Raw genomic sequence first — 16,948 nt, forward strand, 5'->3', positions numbered from 1 at the left:
CTTCTCTAAAGCAGCCCAGCATGGCCTCACCCCCTTTGATGTGTGTTCTCTGGGGCAGGGTTTATGTAAATTTTAGGGTTAATGATGTCACTAACCTGGGAAGAAGCTCATTGTAGTCCCTACCAGCCATTTGTTGTAGTCCTTAAAAAGCGATTTCTGTGAAAGAAAATATCTCCCTTTTTATTGAACTTTGAGTGTCGTAACTTTGCAGATGTTGTTTATGCTCAAACAGCAACATTACACACTAACTGAAGTTAAACAAGTAAAATCATAATCAAGGCCCACTTTAACAACACAGTAGGCATTTCTCAATTCCAAGTATGCGAAGTTCGGCCTTGCGTCCTTGGTAGTTCGGACTTGGTAAGTTTGACTCAAGAGAACGGACTCCCAAGGACGCGAGGACACAAGTCCGGTGATTTTGCGAATGGTACAGCAGCATACTTGATTGCATTGATACTCGCTCTGGCTACTCCGGTTATCTCTGTATGTATATTTTCGGCAACAATAAAATGAAATAAGAGATTAAAGACATCGAAGCCAGCTGCAAACGTCAGAAGGATTAGCCAAGGTAAGGCTATTCTCGGCGGGTAGATGAGCGCTGAGCGCTCGGTGATCGCCTGGATCTCACAACTCCGACAACATCAGATAAAATTTTCAAATAGGTGCCATCTTTATCAATAAACCACAGATCTGAGCTTTAAACCAGTAAATTCTCGCCTGAAAAACTCTTAAAACTACATTTCATCACATAAAAACAGTAATGCGTGGGTTTTCTCCTTTACTATTGACGCATGCTGGTTAGTTCGAGATGCATTCTGGGATACCTGACTGTCTCAAGTCTGCACAAGTCTCCTCTCGATGCATCCTCGATTAAAAGGGGCGGATCAAGAACATATCCAGGGATTTTAACTGTACTTTGCAAGATGCGAACTTTGAATTGGAACTGTACTTGGGCAGCAATTGATGACGTTTTACAAGTCCACAAGACCACAAGTACAGACAAGAACGCATATTGAGAAACGGCTAGTGTTTTACAGTACACACTTTATAAAAGCAATATAGAATAGAGTAAACTACTCACATACTGTCTGAAAAAAAACTTCTCCATGTTCCACATGTAGTGACAGATGCACACAAACACTTTCTATTCAGTAAATATGACTTAATCAATATTTTTCAAGCAACAAGTTTGGGTGTTTTTTAGATTTATTACCATTTTGGATGAAAAATGTTATATATTCTAAAGGTGTGTTCAATGAATATATAAGTATTATTAAAAATACTTTTATAATGCATCAGTAATGCATTAAGTAAAATGTTACCAAAGATTTTTGAAAAATGTCTAATTGTTTTTTGTCCATGCACTGAAAGTCAATGGGGTTAAAGTTGTTTGGACATATAAATGTATATTATTCAAAGCTGAATTTTCAGCATCATTAGTCCAGTCTTTACTGTCCCATGATACTTCATAAATCATTCTAATATGCTAATTTGCTGCACCAGAAACATTTCTTATTATTATCAATGCTGAAAACAGTGATGCTGCTTCATATTTTTGTGGAAAATATATGGTAAGAAGACTTAAATATGTGGAATTGCAAATGGTTTCCATGTGGTTTCCTGAGCAACGGCAGGTTTGGTGCTGGTGGCGCAGTGCCAAGCAGGGAGGAGCAGGTGCTGGGTTACATGTGATGGCTGGACACACGGGCCGTACACAGGACAATAGTATCAGTCTGACCTCCGTCTCGTTTGACACTTGGGATGCACGGATCTCAGTCAGTGTGTGTACATCTGAATGGCCCTTTTTGTGGTTGCCTGCATCTTATGTGTTTTTGTGTAGTGTGTGAAAGCCAATTTTTATCAAATTGTGCAGCTATATTTAAGCCAAATAAACAGTTTCTCTCATATTTGACAATTTTTATTTTTTTTGTAGAATTAATCAGACACAGTCAGAGCAGTAGAACAGAGCAGAAAAAAGGCTGTGTATCTACACATTCATCTGTCAACCTTCATCACATTTCTGTTGCTTACAATTACGCAACCGAGTATATTGAAATAAAAAATGAAGGCTGACTGTAACTGAGAAAATCTGTTATGTTGACAGAAGTGTAAAAGAAATTCTTCATCTTTTGTATCGTATTCAGGCTCTATAATAATGAGACGTTCTGCTGTTGCTTCTGCAGCTGTTCAGTTTGTACTTGCCCCGGCAAAATTTAAACAATTTCACCAATATTTTGATTCATTATTCAGAAAATACAATTAATTTTTAATAACACATTAGTCAACAACATTGTAATATGTTTTGTATTTCTCCACTTATGCAATTTAGTTTTTTCATTAAACATTTTCTTTACAAGGAAAATATTTACTTTTTTTTTTTTTTTTTTTTCAATTTATTTTTGCAATAACAACTGGAAAAATAACTGTTTTTCCTGTTTTTAGGGAACTTCCTGGCAGCTATTAGTCAAACAAACAGACACATGTGGTTTATACAGACTAATATTTTTTGATACTATTCCCTTTAATCTAAGCAATGACATTCCTATCCACGTATAAACAGCAGAGCAAATGAGACCTTTTTGGACCTTGAGACCACCTGCAGTAAAACTAGAGCCATTACTGATAGTTTACATGTTCTTAGATGTAAGCATATGCAATCAGAGCCGGTGTTTTAAAAGAACTGCCTCATCAGAGGCATTTTGAGATGTGCTAATTGGTTGATGTTCAGCGTTGTCCTGTGGTTCTGTCAGCTCAGCCTCTCTTATTGATGTTAGTCTTTCAAAGGGCTTTCAGAGGGGGAGGCACATGACAACGTCTGGAATAAAGCTCTCTGATATTAGAGAAAAACACAGTGTTAATCTTTTGTGCAAATCCAGTGTTGAATTGACTCTTGTTTGTGAAGCAGTCCGGCGTAAAATGACGGCAACAGCACTCTACTACAACAACTCTTCCTCCTCTTCTCTAAAGCAGCCCAACATGGCCTCACCCTTATTGTTGTGTGTTCACAGAAGCAGGGTTTATGTAAATTTTGGGGTCAGTGATGTCACCAACCCGGGAAGAAGCTCGTTGTAGCCCCTACCAGCCGTTTGTTAAAAAGCGATTTCTGTAAAAGAAAATATCTCCCTTCGCAGTGATCTTTGAGCATTGTAACTTTGCAGATGTTGTTTATGCTCAAACAGCAACATTACACATTAACTAAGGTTAAAAAAGTGAAGTCATAATCAAGGACCCCTTTAACAATAAGTTGTTGGGCACACGCTTAATTGAGAATTGATGCCACGGTTGCAAAAAGGGCACTTACCTAATCATAGGCCAAAAGGGCAGGTGCTTGAGCACCGCTTGAGGTCTATCTGTGCATGTGTCGGAGAAAGAGAGATGGATTAGAGACATTACAAAACAGAAAAGGTCAGAGGAATATCACTAGAAAATGAAGGGTTATGATGATCAGGCAAGAGCTTCAGGACCCGCGTTAGTATACGAAAAGCTTTCCAGTGTTGGAAAGACTAAGCGGGAAGGCCTGAAAATGGACACCGAGGTTGTGTTTTTTCTCCTCCATACGTGAGTAACATTGGCTTTGCTATGTTTCACAGAACCAAGATATGCTATTGTTGTAATGTTAGCTATTTTGTTAGCTAGTTTGTCTGTGACTAACAACCAACTTATGTTTGTATATACTCTTCCTGGTTGTTCTTTTGTCATCTTCACTTTATGATATGATATAGAGACATCCATTCTTGCATTTTGTGTTCATGCATTTGGGGGACGGAGCAATGAAGGGAGGGTTGTGTTTGGGTTGATTTCAAATATCAACAGTGTTTCTCAGAGATTGCTTACTGCACCTTTAAATAGGTCATTGTTTGATGCTGTTCCTTTAAAGGTGCCCTAGAACTTTTTTTTAAAAGATGTAATATAAGTCTAAGGTGTCCCCTGAATGTGTCTGTGAAGTTTCAGCTCAAAATACCCCATAGATTTTTTTTAGATACATTTTTTTTAACTGCCTATTTTGGGGCATAATTACAAACGAGCCGATTTCAGGTTGCGGCCCCTTTAAATCGCACGCTCTCTGCCCCCTGCCGAGCTCTCGACTCTATCACAGCATAAACAAAGTTTACACAGCTAATATAACCCTCAAAATGGATTTTACAAAGTGTTCGTCATGCATACTGAATGCATGCGTCGGATTGTGTGAGTATTGTATTTATTTGGGTGTTTACATTTGATATTGAATGAGTTTGAGGCTATGCTCTGTGGCTAACTGGCTAACATTACACACTGTTCGAGAGATTTATAAAGAATGATGTTGTGTTTATGCATTATACAGACTGCAAGTGTTTAATAATGAAAATAACGACGGCTCTCTTGTCTCCGTGAATACAGTAAGAAACAATGGTAACTTTAACCACATTAACAGTACATTAGCAACATGCTAACGAAACATTTAGAAAGACAGTTTACAAATATCACTAAAAATATCATGTTATCATGGATCATGTCAGTTATTATTGCTCCATCTGCCATTTTTCACTGTTTTCCTTGCTTGCTTACCTAGTCTGATTATTCAGCAGTGCACATCCAGACGTCCTGCCCTTGTGTAATACTAACTGCCCTTGTGTTATGCCTCAGTCATGGGCTGGCATATGCAAATATTGGGGGCGTACACCCCGACTGTTATGTAACAGTCGGTGTTTTGTTGAGATTCGTCTGTTCTTCGGAGGTCTTTTAAACAAATGAGATTTATATAAGAAGGAGGAAACAATGGAGTTTGAAACTCACTGTATGTCTTTTCCATGTACTGAACTCTTGTTATTTAACTATGCCAATATAAATTCAATTTTTAATTCTAGGGCACCTTTAAGGCATTCATGTAATCACCTTATTCACACATGAAATGATCATTTTACTCTGAATGTTAATTTTTCTGGTCTTTTATATTGACCCCTTTTCAGTTAGTAAACATTGCAACCTTTTTTGTGGGCAGAGCTTAGGTGGAGGCAGAGCGATTCCCCTGACCACTTTACTAACGCTAGCTAGCACGTTTTGTTAGCTTGTTTTTTAACAATGTCTAGAGAAAATCTGATTTTCATTGTCCGGGACAGCGATTGTTATTTGAAAACATTAACTTTAATGGACAGAACCAGATTGTCCGACCCGTACATGCACACTCAGTGGATGGTAGATCTGACTGGACTACCTCCAGTTGAGTGGCCTGACATCTACACCTACCTGATAGAGAAACCAAGCGTTATAGTAAAGAGAAATTGAGGGCGTATACATCTTTAGTTGTACGACTAACAAAGTTAGCTAACTTATGCGCTAAAAAAGTTAGTGTTACATGAGAAATCACTTGTTCCCCAATTTCTGATAAGGTGGGCATGCATGGGAAATCTTTAGACGCGTAACCAAACCATAATCCATACTAACAAAAGACAATAGTTTATTTAACCTTAACTGATATGAAGTTTGCACTGCAAACGCAGTTTATGATCATTTCTGTCCACTCCGCTTGTTTTATTGCATTTAACCACAGCTGTCGTTGTTTTTTCTTTTCTGCAGTGGCAGCAGGTATGCGAAGAAAAAATTTCAAATTGGAGCCTGTGACGTACAGTGCTCAGCGTAAATGAGTACACCCCCTTTGAAAAGTAACAAATTTAAACAAATGTTGACAAGACTAAGTTTTATATAACATCTGTTTAACTTATAACAAGAAAGTAAGGTTAATAATATAACTTAGAGAACAAAATTTTCAGTTTTACTCAAATTAGGGTGATGCAAAAATGAAATGAGTACACCCCACTGAAAGTCTCTGGAGCAAAGCTAAATTTTAGACTACAAATGTCTAATTTAACAAGAATTCAACCACAGGTGAGTCTAATTATTCATTACACAGTTGACTATAAAAGGGTGTTAAAACCCCTTCCCATTTCATGCTGTCAGCAATGGCACCACATGGAAGAGAAATGTCACAAGACCTGAGAAAGAAAATAATTTCTTTACACCAGAAAGGTGAAGGCTACAAGAAGATCAGCAAAGCTTTACTTATCAGTCAGATTATCAATTATCAGTCAAAAGTGGTACAAAAATTTAAAAAGATGGAACTGCAACCATCTCACAGAGACGTCCAGGTTGTCCACGGAAGTTAACACCTCGACAGGAGCGTCTTCTGATGAGAAGGGTTGAAGAAAATCGACATGCAAGTTCACTGCAGTTATCTAAAGAAGTAGAAAATCAAACTGGGGTGACTATTTCCCGTGACACAATACGACGTACACTGCAGAGGAATGGCATGCATGGGTGCTGTCCACGAAAGAAGCCTCTCCTAAAGCCCAGGCACAAAAAAGCGTGCCTAGAGTTTGCCAGGGCCCATGCTGACAAAGATGAAGACTACTGGGACTCTATACTCTGGAGTGAAGAGACCAAGATAAATGTTTTTGGAACTGATGGCTTCACAACTGTATGGTGTCGCAAAGGTGAGGAATACATTAAAAATCATGGAGGCCATACAAAGTACTAGATGTAGTAGTTTTTGTTGTGTGGTGTACTTATTTTTGCATCGCTCTAATTTGAAAAAAAAAATGTGTTATTTAAGTTATATTATTAACCTTACTTTCATGTTATAAGTTACAAATGTTATATTAAACTTAGTCTTGTCAACAGTTTGGAAATTGTTTTTGTGTTCATTGAGATATTGTTTAAAATGTTACTTTTCAAAGGGGGTGTACTCATTTACGCTGAGCACTGTAATTGTGATGTCGGCACTAAAAAAAGGTCTATACTTCTTCCTTTAAATTTTTGCATGGTGGCTGGTTTCTGAAAACTCTATACATGTTTCTGTGTTGGAATATATTAATCTTTCTTATTGCAGAGTTGTACACAAGTTCATAGTGAGTCATTTTAGCAGCTCAGTTTCAATAAATGCTCTTTTTGGGTAGGAGGTTTTGAGTTACAGTTTAGAGTTACATGTTTCATAGCACAAAGAACTCTCACAAGATTAGGGAAAATTAGATTCCAAATGACATGAGCTCTTTAAATACATCATCATACGAAAGGAACATACCCTTATTAGTACCCATACATGGAGCCTTACCAGAATTTAGGGCCTGTTTCCATGAACTCTGCTGACATATTGTGAGTAAGTGTTTTAGGCAGCAATCTGCTCACCATGGCATCAGATACCAGATTAATTGCCTGGTGTCGACCTGCATGCGGATGGCCATTTGGCATGTTGTGCCTGCGCTGTAGAGATCGTCCTATCATGTTTCAGCAAAGAGAATTGAATGTTTAGTAATAAAATAGTGTGCAGGAGACATTGTAGTGCAGCCCAGACAAAAGCAACATGTTAATGCTGCACATTTTTTACTTGTTTTCTAAAGCAATAATCAGCATTCTATATGTTGATGCAGACTTCCCACAAGCAGCACCTCCTCTTTGAATTGACAAAAATCAACACAGAATGAAGAAATCAATAGTGGTAAGCGAGAGGATTTGGCCAGACTGAGTAAACAGAAAGTGTTCAGTGATTGATGCGCTGATGTTTCAGTCCAGCCCAGAACTGCAGGCTGATTTCCCACTCCCAAATATTTGACCAAGTGTTATTTATACTTCCCATACAATCCAGTGGCAGCAGGACACACACTTCTGCATGCACACTGCTGCTCAATGTGGTTTATGAACTTTTTTTTTTTTTTTTTTTTTTCAAACAGAGCTGTCCTGTGGATGATGGCCATAAGTAGAAATAAATTATATACCTTAATTTTAGCTGACTACAGTATGAACAGACAGGACAGACAGAATTTATGTGATTTTGAAATCAAATTCAATATTTGTCAAAATAGTGTGCTTGATCACCAACATATACAATACCAGTCAAAAGTATGGAATAGTTAATATTTTTGAAATCTTTTTGAAATAAGTATCTTATGCTCACCAAGGCTGCATTTATTTGATCAAAAATACAATAAAAACAGTAATATTGTGAAATATTATTACAATTTAAAAGATCTGTTTTCTATTTTAATATATTTAAAATGTCATTTATTCCAGCCTTGCAAAGCTGAATTTTCAGCATCATTACTCCAGTCTTCAGTGTCACATCATCCTTCAGAAATCATTCTAATATACTGATTCACTGCTCAATTATTAATAAAGCTTCTTCTTATTATATGATGGCTGTCAATTGACAGTTAAAGTAATTAATTGCAATTAATCAAATTTTTTTGTAGTTAATGTTTTTTTTTACATTTATAGTTAATACTTACGGAGCCCCGCACATAACATGCAGACATAAACATATATTTTGTCTACGAAATAAAAATTCGTTCTCTGGTTTTAGTAAATCATGGCCATGATTTACTCATTTTTTTTCACTTGTTTTAGTTAAATCATGGCCATGAATTAAGAATTCGTTCCCATGGCTGATTCGTTCCCCTGTTTTGATTTATACAGTAGAGAGTTCAACATGCTGCAATTGAAGAAAACTCATGCTGCAAACAGAAACACACTGCAAATACTTACAGTGCAACCAAATTTTCCAAAAAAATCTTTTTTTCTCTCTTTTTGTTATGTGTGAGGTTCTGTAAAAACGTACAAGTCAACATGAAATCAAAATGCATCCTATTTTTAATGCATGTTACTGTTCTTATTGTGCAGGATTCACAATGTTTTAATCCAAATATGGATATAAAATGTGTAACAAGCAACATTTCCTGTTGACTTTAAGGGAAGAAAACAAAATAACAAGTGACAGACAGGATGCGGTAGATTTATGCAACAATGCTCTTCTCTCACTTGCAACACAGATTCTATGCAGTACTTCCCAAATACACTGACAAATAAGAAATGCAATGACAAATAAAACTGTTCAAAACCAGTCAGCCTGAATTTATGCGTCTGCATTGCAGTCCAGAAGAGTGAGTTAGAAATGCTCCTTCACCCTATATAGACAAATGTGTGAAGTTTTCCTGTGAATGGAGGAGTGTGAGCCAGTAAGTTTCTTGCTCCAAACTGTTGAACTCACTTGAAAAAGGACAGAACATTTAATAAATAGTGTATTATAGCTGCACAGTGTCTCCATTGACACACATAAATTGGCCCTGACAGCGTACACACAATACTGTTTTTGTAATAGATTTTTTTAAATACTTTTCCCTTTTTTTAAATGAGCATTTATTACAACAAGGTCTTTTGTGTATTGATACCTTTAACTACACATTGTCAAAAACATCCAGTCAAAAAGTGAGTCAGACTAATTCGGTCATTCATTATGACTCACACTTTGTAATTTTATCTGAATAATAGAATGTTGTCTGTTTATTATTTGCCCAGTTTTTACAATATGGGTAAAGTATAATTTCTTTTGCCCATGGCACTGTAAATAATAATAAAAGAAAAGTTAACTGTACATTTTTTATCCCAGAATTTAGACTTTTTTGACATATAAACTCTCAGTTGTGAGTTATAAAATCTGCATTGCAAGATATAAACTCTGAAAAAAATCTGAATTGTGAGAAAAAAAGTAATTAAATTTTTATTTTTTTATCCATTGAATTAAACATGAAATTTTGAAAAAAAAAAGAAAAAAGTTTTTGTCATGGCAGATCAATGATGAGATGTTGTTCGTTTATGTTTCCTGAACATACATGCACATTTTCCCAAGCCTTATTGTGTCATATAAGAGAGCGAAATAAGAGATGAGATCCTAGCATAGTGTGGACTATCCCTGGAATAGACGTCTGGCCCTAATCGGTCCCCTGAGGACCCCACTAGACGCTGCTTTATCAGTGTTTACACTGTACAGGGTCGAGGATAGACGGATCTCTCTATTCTCAGTGGTCTGAGCTCATGGTTGTCATGGCGACGATGATCTCATAGCACCGTATTCAGCTGGGGTAACCGCCACCCCTCAATCCTGATGCCACCTGTTCAGGTTGGGAGGGGCAACATTGATCTGCTTCTTAAAAATTTACAGCATGTGGTTTACTGTACAGAAAAATATGGATGGTAATTATTCACCACATGCTCAATTAGATGACTTGTAAACAGACTTGAATGCTCGAACAGACTGATGCATAATAGAATTAGATTTGTACATAATTCATAATTCTAGATAATTAAATCCCAGAACTAAGAAGAGGCTGAAAATTGACTTTCTTATTGCGAAACCACTTAATTCGTTTTCCTAAATGATACTTGCAGTAACAATTAATCTTAATGATATACTATTTTTTTTATTTCATGTTTTTATTTTTAGTAGCATATTTATATAAATAGTTAGCTCATATTTATGTAAATTTGAGTCTCATGAATCCTAAGTACACATAAAATGATAAGTTTGAGACTAATTTGCAGTGTTATTTTAATATTAGTTATGTACTATTATAGTATTTATCAATATTTTGAATCAGCTTTTATTTTTAGATTTTAATATAAATGTTAGTAATTTTGTTAAGTGTTATGTGATTTTTTTTTTTTTTTTTGTCTATTTATTGATTTTATATCATTTTGGAGCACCTCATCTTTATCTCTCAGCAGATTTAGTCTCAATAAAATTCGCAACTAAATACATTTACTGTATATAAAATAAACCGTTTACATCATTTATTTTGCTGTCACTGTATATTATGTTAGTGATTTTTACAGTTCCCGTATTAAAAAAATAAAAAATAAATAAATAAATATTCAAAGGCTCTCCATTTCCAAATCTATCTTCATCGCTTCAGAAACATAGATACATTTGACCTGCTATTGACACATATTTGAAATACTGGAGAGAAGGAAGCAGGCCTTTTTTGCCTGTATTTACCTCTCTGTTCAAAAACGTGTGATGAAATATTTTTCCATAGTGACGGTGAGTCATCGCTGGTACTGTGGGAAAGGGCAGATGCTGTGAATCCTGTCGTAGTGTGCTAGTGAAATGCCAGCAGTGAGCTGGATGATCTGGTGTTTTTAAGGAGAGGAAGGTGTCTCTGCCTGCAGCTCTTTAATGACGCTAATGAAGTTGTTTATAAGCCAATGACTCACGATAACAAGGATAAACAAAACATCTCATTTGCATCATTCTCATCTCCCATCACTCCTTGGCAGCATCTGTGAAACAGCAATAGTCTCTTATCCAACTCGTCTCTTAGAGCGGCTCGTTTCTTCTCTCTGCTGAGGTATTTGAGCTGCAAGGCTAGGCAAGTTTATTTATAAGTTTATTTATTTAGTTTTGATGAAACACAGTGCTTCATGGGATTCGTCTTTATTCCCTGATGTTATGTATACAGTCGTGTATCTGTCTTGTTTTCAGTTGTCTAGGCCGTATAGTCTTTCTATCGCTACAGGCCACATGTACGTTAAGTTGTGAATGTCACTGCTGTTGTAGGGAGACCCGAGACATCACTGAGAGCATCAGTAGTGCTCATGGGACATGCTGTGTTTTGTTAACCCAAGCTAGATAGAGAATGGTGGATGATTTGACATTGTGGCTGAGGCTGCAGATCTGTCGCAACACTAGAATTTCAGTAGTCATCAGTAAACTCAAAAAAATTAAACACTCTGAGGTCTGAAAAAGCGCCGGCGCGTTTTGCAGGTTTTTTTTCACACTGCAGCAAAACAGACTTAAAATACTCCATTTTTTGTCATAGAGACATAAGTAATATATCAATTGAAACTATAGAATATCTTCTTTTATTTGTATGCACTCAAAGTAAAAACACAATGTTGTGCTTTTTGTAAAATAAAGAAAACTAACATGATGCGTGATTTCTCCTCTCCCTCTGAACGAAGTCCAATCTGATAGTTCTCAGAAAATGAACTGTAACTTAGTGAATACTAATCACAGAAAAAATAAACGTATGTCTAAAAAAACGTTAAGATGTCAGGTTTTAAACCATGTAAGTCAAATCGAAAACAAACCTTCTGTGTTTATGTAATCTGTATGAAAAGAGAGCCATGTCAGAAGTCCGTGATTCAGCTCATTATCCGCTAATGCGGCCACGCCCACGGAGCGAGCGCTATTCAGACGCAAATTCAGAGGCAATACATGCATTCATCGTCTCAATCGTGTATTTATTGTCTTGAAAAGTGTTTATCTGGATGTAAAAGTCATGGTTAGCGAGCTCTAGAAGACATGCAGTTAGTTCCTGTTTTCTTTTCTTCTATAGATGAATGTTAGATGAGTTTTTGTTTCTTTAGCGCCCTCCGGCTGCAGTATGAATTGGAAACTCCATTCATGGAATAGCCTCTTCTTCTTTTAGATGAATTTGTGGACTAAGAATGCACAGAGAGCGCCCTCCGACTTCAAGTATGAATTGAAAACACCAGCGCTCATAGTAATGACATTAAATAATGAATATTAAATCAATATAACTCCTCTGTATAGAAAATTGACATAAGCATATGAGAATCCAATATTTCTCCAAATGTGCTTCTTTTAAACTAAAAGCCTATATTCAGACTCTTTGCATCACAGAAATACATTATATTTTAAAGTATAATATAAAACCATTACTTTATATTGTAATAATATTTTTCTGTATGTTTCATATATCATGATGACCTTGAGACATCACAGAAGGTTTTTTTCACAGCCTACCTGACTGAAATGCCTCATTAATATGCAAGTCATTTCAGCTCATTACTATCCAATTCTTTTGTTTCTCAGGTGAGAATGGCCCATTATTCAGTGGTGATTCACGCCTCCATGCATACTGTGTTTCTTGGCAAAAGGTGTCTTACAAAAACTAAATCAATATATTGTTTTATATGAATGAGTAGGCAGCATAATTTTTACATAATTTTGAAGCAAAAACTCTTGTCTACAACCTCCAATACCCAAAAGTCTTGTGAACACAGATTTACTATACTTTTTTTGGCTTTATTTCAGTGACTTAAGTTTTTTGTTTTTTCAATAACCACGCATAAATGTTATTCCTTCAAAAACACAAACATGTACATACATGTTCCTCACATATTATGGTAGCCTAGTTTGTGCTGAATACAGTGTACTGACACTTTTTCCATTAATATGTTTATGAACAACTGAAAAAAGCACAAATGTCAGGGCATGTCAAAACTTCTCCAGGCCCCAAATCAGCCTCAGACTCCAGAGGGTTAACTACAGCACATATATAGAATTTTTATTTTGTCGTTCTCGAATTTGATTGGCTGAGAGCCGTACAATATTCTAGTGATAACAGCACTCCTAGCCTTTCACCATTTCACCATCACTCCACTTGAAGCGACTGTCATGGCAAATCCAACTTATGTTTTACAAATACTACAACTGTTGTACCACAAACTGTAGTTTTAAGTTTTTTAGGTGAGAATGTAGTTGTTTAGACCTGAAATATGTGACTCATATTAAATCATAGCACCTATTTTACAATTTGTTTAGATGTTTTTGGATATTCTAGCTCCAGGCCGTCAGCAGACGTTCAGTGCTCGTGTACACGCAGAGAACAGCTTCATCTCGGCCAGTGTTTTGGGGATTTGCTGCTGGCTCTTATAGTGCTTAAACATGAGATATAATTCATTTTGGCTATATAAAATGGGCAATCTTTTGCCTTATTAATCCATTACTTGTTCCTGAGAAAATCTAATTGGGCTATGATAAATTAAATAATTTATTATTAAAGGGTTAATTCACCCAAAAATTAAAATAATGCCTTTTATTACTCACCCTTATGCCGTTCCACACCCGTAATACCTCCGTTAATCTTCGGAACACAAATTAAGATATTTTTGTTGAAATCTGATGGCTCAGTGAGGCCTCCATAGCCAGCAATGACATTTCCTCTCTCAAGATCCATTAATGTATTAAAAACACATTTAAATCAGTTCATGTGAGTACAGTGGTTCAATATTAATATTATAAAGTGACGAGAATATTTTTGGTGCGCCAAAAAAAACAAAATAACGAATTATATAGTGATGACCGATTTCAAAACACTGCTTCATTAAGCTTCGGAGCGTTATGAATCGGCGTGTCGAATCAGCGGTTTGGAGCAACAAAGTCACGTGATTTCCGCAGTTTGGCAGTTTGACACACGATGCGAATCATGTTTCTATACACTGAATCATAACGCTCCGAAGCTTCATGAAGCAGTGTTTTGAAATCAGCCATCACTAAATAAGTTGTTATTTTGTTTTGTTGGTGCACCAAAAATATTCTCGTCGCTTTATAATACTAATATTGAACCACTGTACTCACATGAACTGATTTAGATATGTTTTTAGTACAATAATGGATCTTGAGAGAGGAAATGTCACTGCTGGCTATGCAGACCTCACTGAGCCATCGGATTTCAACTAAAATATCTTAATTTGTGTTCTGAAGATTAACGAAGGTCTTACGGGTGTGGAACGGCATGAGGGTGAGTAATTAATGACAGAATTTTAATTTTTGGGTGAACTAACCCTTTAAGGCTATATATAACTTCTGTCCTGTAGAGCACTGCTTTTGTATGTTTGACTGAAGTACAATTGTTTAATTCCTAGTGTCATTTATAATGGCTGTTGTTGTTTAAATAATGTAAAATATTTAAATATTGTTGATCAATAAATATTATTTTATATAAATATGTTGTATTTTCTTTTGAGAAAGGGTCCGTTAGTGCGTAATATGGATTGAGTGAAAGTTACGTTAATAACTTTACGAGTGAATAAGTAAGAAACTTTTCAATTGAAAGGGACTTTAGAAAACAAAGGATGTTGTTTAAGCGCTGTTAACTGTAAAAAGGACAAATGCAAAGGTCGCTTTTCTCAGCAGACATTCAGACAGATTTTGATAATGGATATCTGTGAAGGAAGTAGTTCTGAACAAAAGAGGGTTTTAAAGACATTCTGTTGTTTTTTTATTATTTATTTACACACTTGTGTCGTCGAACTGTTGTATAAACGCAATATCACACTCGTAGCTGTGCGATATGGCTGTATATCAGCACGCTGTGATTACCTCATTAATAACTGTATGAGTAAATGTTAGTCATAAGAAACTCTTAAAAAAAAAAAAAAAAAAAAAAAAAAAAATATATATATATATATATATATATATATATTATAAAATAATAATTATATAAATTAAAATATATACTGAAATATTAAATGTATTAATGTTTTTATTTTTTTATTTAATGTATTAAATTAATTTCTCTGAATTTCATTCCATTTTAACTTTCTTACATTAAAATTACATTTCCAGTGTGCTACTTCTGAATGGCGGACAACCCTGGTGAAAGTGTTAGTCATGCAGGGATTGGCTCTCTCTGTCCTTGGCTGCCTGAAAAGGTCAGCACTTCTGCAAAATAGTGGGGCTGTGAGAATGAATGAGTATTCTGTACTTACATAAAGAGCTCAGTTGGGCCTCCACAGTCACCTGATATCCAGGCCAGTCTGAGCAGTCATACCTGCACCTTTAGACGCCACTTTGAGCACCAGAGTGAACACTCTTTGTCAAGCAGCCTCCTCAGTTTGGATAAGAATAAGTGTAACCCCACCGGTTCTACTCGCCCCGCTCCGAACGGGATTCAAACCGGCATTATTCCGGCATGGGAGGCAGGTGCACAAACAAGGAAACTAAAGACCACAGCCTCTAGCGTCAGTCACTAGTGCGCCTCTTGAGGACAAGTTTACTCGCACACACCTTGTTACATAAGAGAAGATGCACTTCACTCTCTCACAGCTGAGGCACAAATTTCATGGATGAGACAATAGGATATCAATAGTATGGCTACCTTTCAAGTTAATATTAAAATTAGAAATGTAATGAAACCATGTTTTCTGCAGTGTCAGAAGTACTAAATAGAGACTCTATTCGATACCTGAGGGCTGTCTGACTGAAAAGCGGCTGCTTTCGAACACCCACATGCATATTTGTGCGCTTGCTCTGTGAAGAGCGATCGGGCCTCGAGGAAAAAGAGAAAACCACGCAATGTGTTCTCTATTACTTAATGTTTACTCGAATAATTACTTGAAACACAATGTTAATTGAGGCTACATGCCACTGTTTCCAACAGTATTCTTGTTTTGTTCTGAAGCGGGGGAGTCTGGTGGGTGCGTTCACGAAGCTTTGAAACCTTCATGAATCTTTTGTTTGGAATCGGTGCTTCAGAGCTTGTGACAAACTGACCAAGTTACTATTACTATTATGTGAAATGGCTTCTCAAAAAAAAAAAATGTAGGGCGGGACTTGATTTTGTCTATGGGGAATTGATTAAATCGTTGGATTGTTGTGGTTTGTTATTTCTCTGAGATCATGTGGGGATTATTCAATAAAAGAACCGTTTCATTAGAGTCATTCGTTCAGATGTCAGACAGCGTACACTGGCCACACTGTATGTTTTCGATTTACTTAAAAGAACCGGTTCGCTACAGAGGTTCATAAGAGTCATTTGTTAGTATGTGTTTGATTCATGGAAAAAGAACCTGTTCCTTAAGAGTCAATTGTTTATGAATCGAATAAGCCTAGTCACGTGATAGTTAGCATAACTAAGAAAGTCTATCGAGACAACTCAACAGAAAGATGTTTCTTCTCAGTTTTGCAGCTTCACACGTTTTTTTAAGTGCTTCACATTCAATACAGACTGCAAAGTCAAATTCACAAGATGCAGCAGAACGCTGCCTCTGAAAAGCAGGGACAGGAAACACGTCATTCATTAATTTTTCATGGGAATCATAAAATTTCACTGCTTTGGTATTGACTACTGAAATGTTGGTATTGTGACAGCAGTTAGTATCTCGGCGGAGCGGGCAGTCACCTATGACGTATGTAACTCTATCTACTGTTTACCCAGAGCACTTGCTAACAGCAAGCAAACACATTTGCCAGCCCTCTCTGAATTCCCATTGTCATTCTGTTCACCTCACAGTTGAAATAAAGAGAGCTGCAATCCGTAACCTTTATTGGGAGCGCTTGCACTCAGTCTCGCTCAAGCCATTAACATTTGCACAATCAGAGAACTGCAAGAGCAAA

At 36.4% G+C, this 16,948-nt stretch overlaps 1 protein-coding gene across 1 annotated transcript in view; it reads left to right on the forward strand.

Moving 5' to 3' along the window:
- slc4a3 (solute carrier family 4 member 3) overlaps window positions 1-16,948 on the forward strand; it is a 94,576-nt gene that overhangs the window by 20,418 nt on the left and 57,210 nt on the right.

Source organism: Megalobrama amblycephala, linkage group LG6 (genome assembly GCF_018812025.1).
Source record: "Megalobrama amblycephala isolate DHTTF-2021 linkage group LG6, ASM1881202v1, whole genome shotgun sequence".
NCBI lineage: Eukaryota > Metazoa > Chordata > Actinopteri > Cypriniformes > Xenocyprididae > Megalobrama > Megalobrama amblycephala.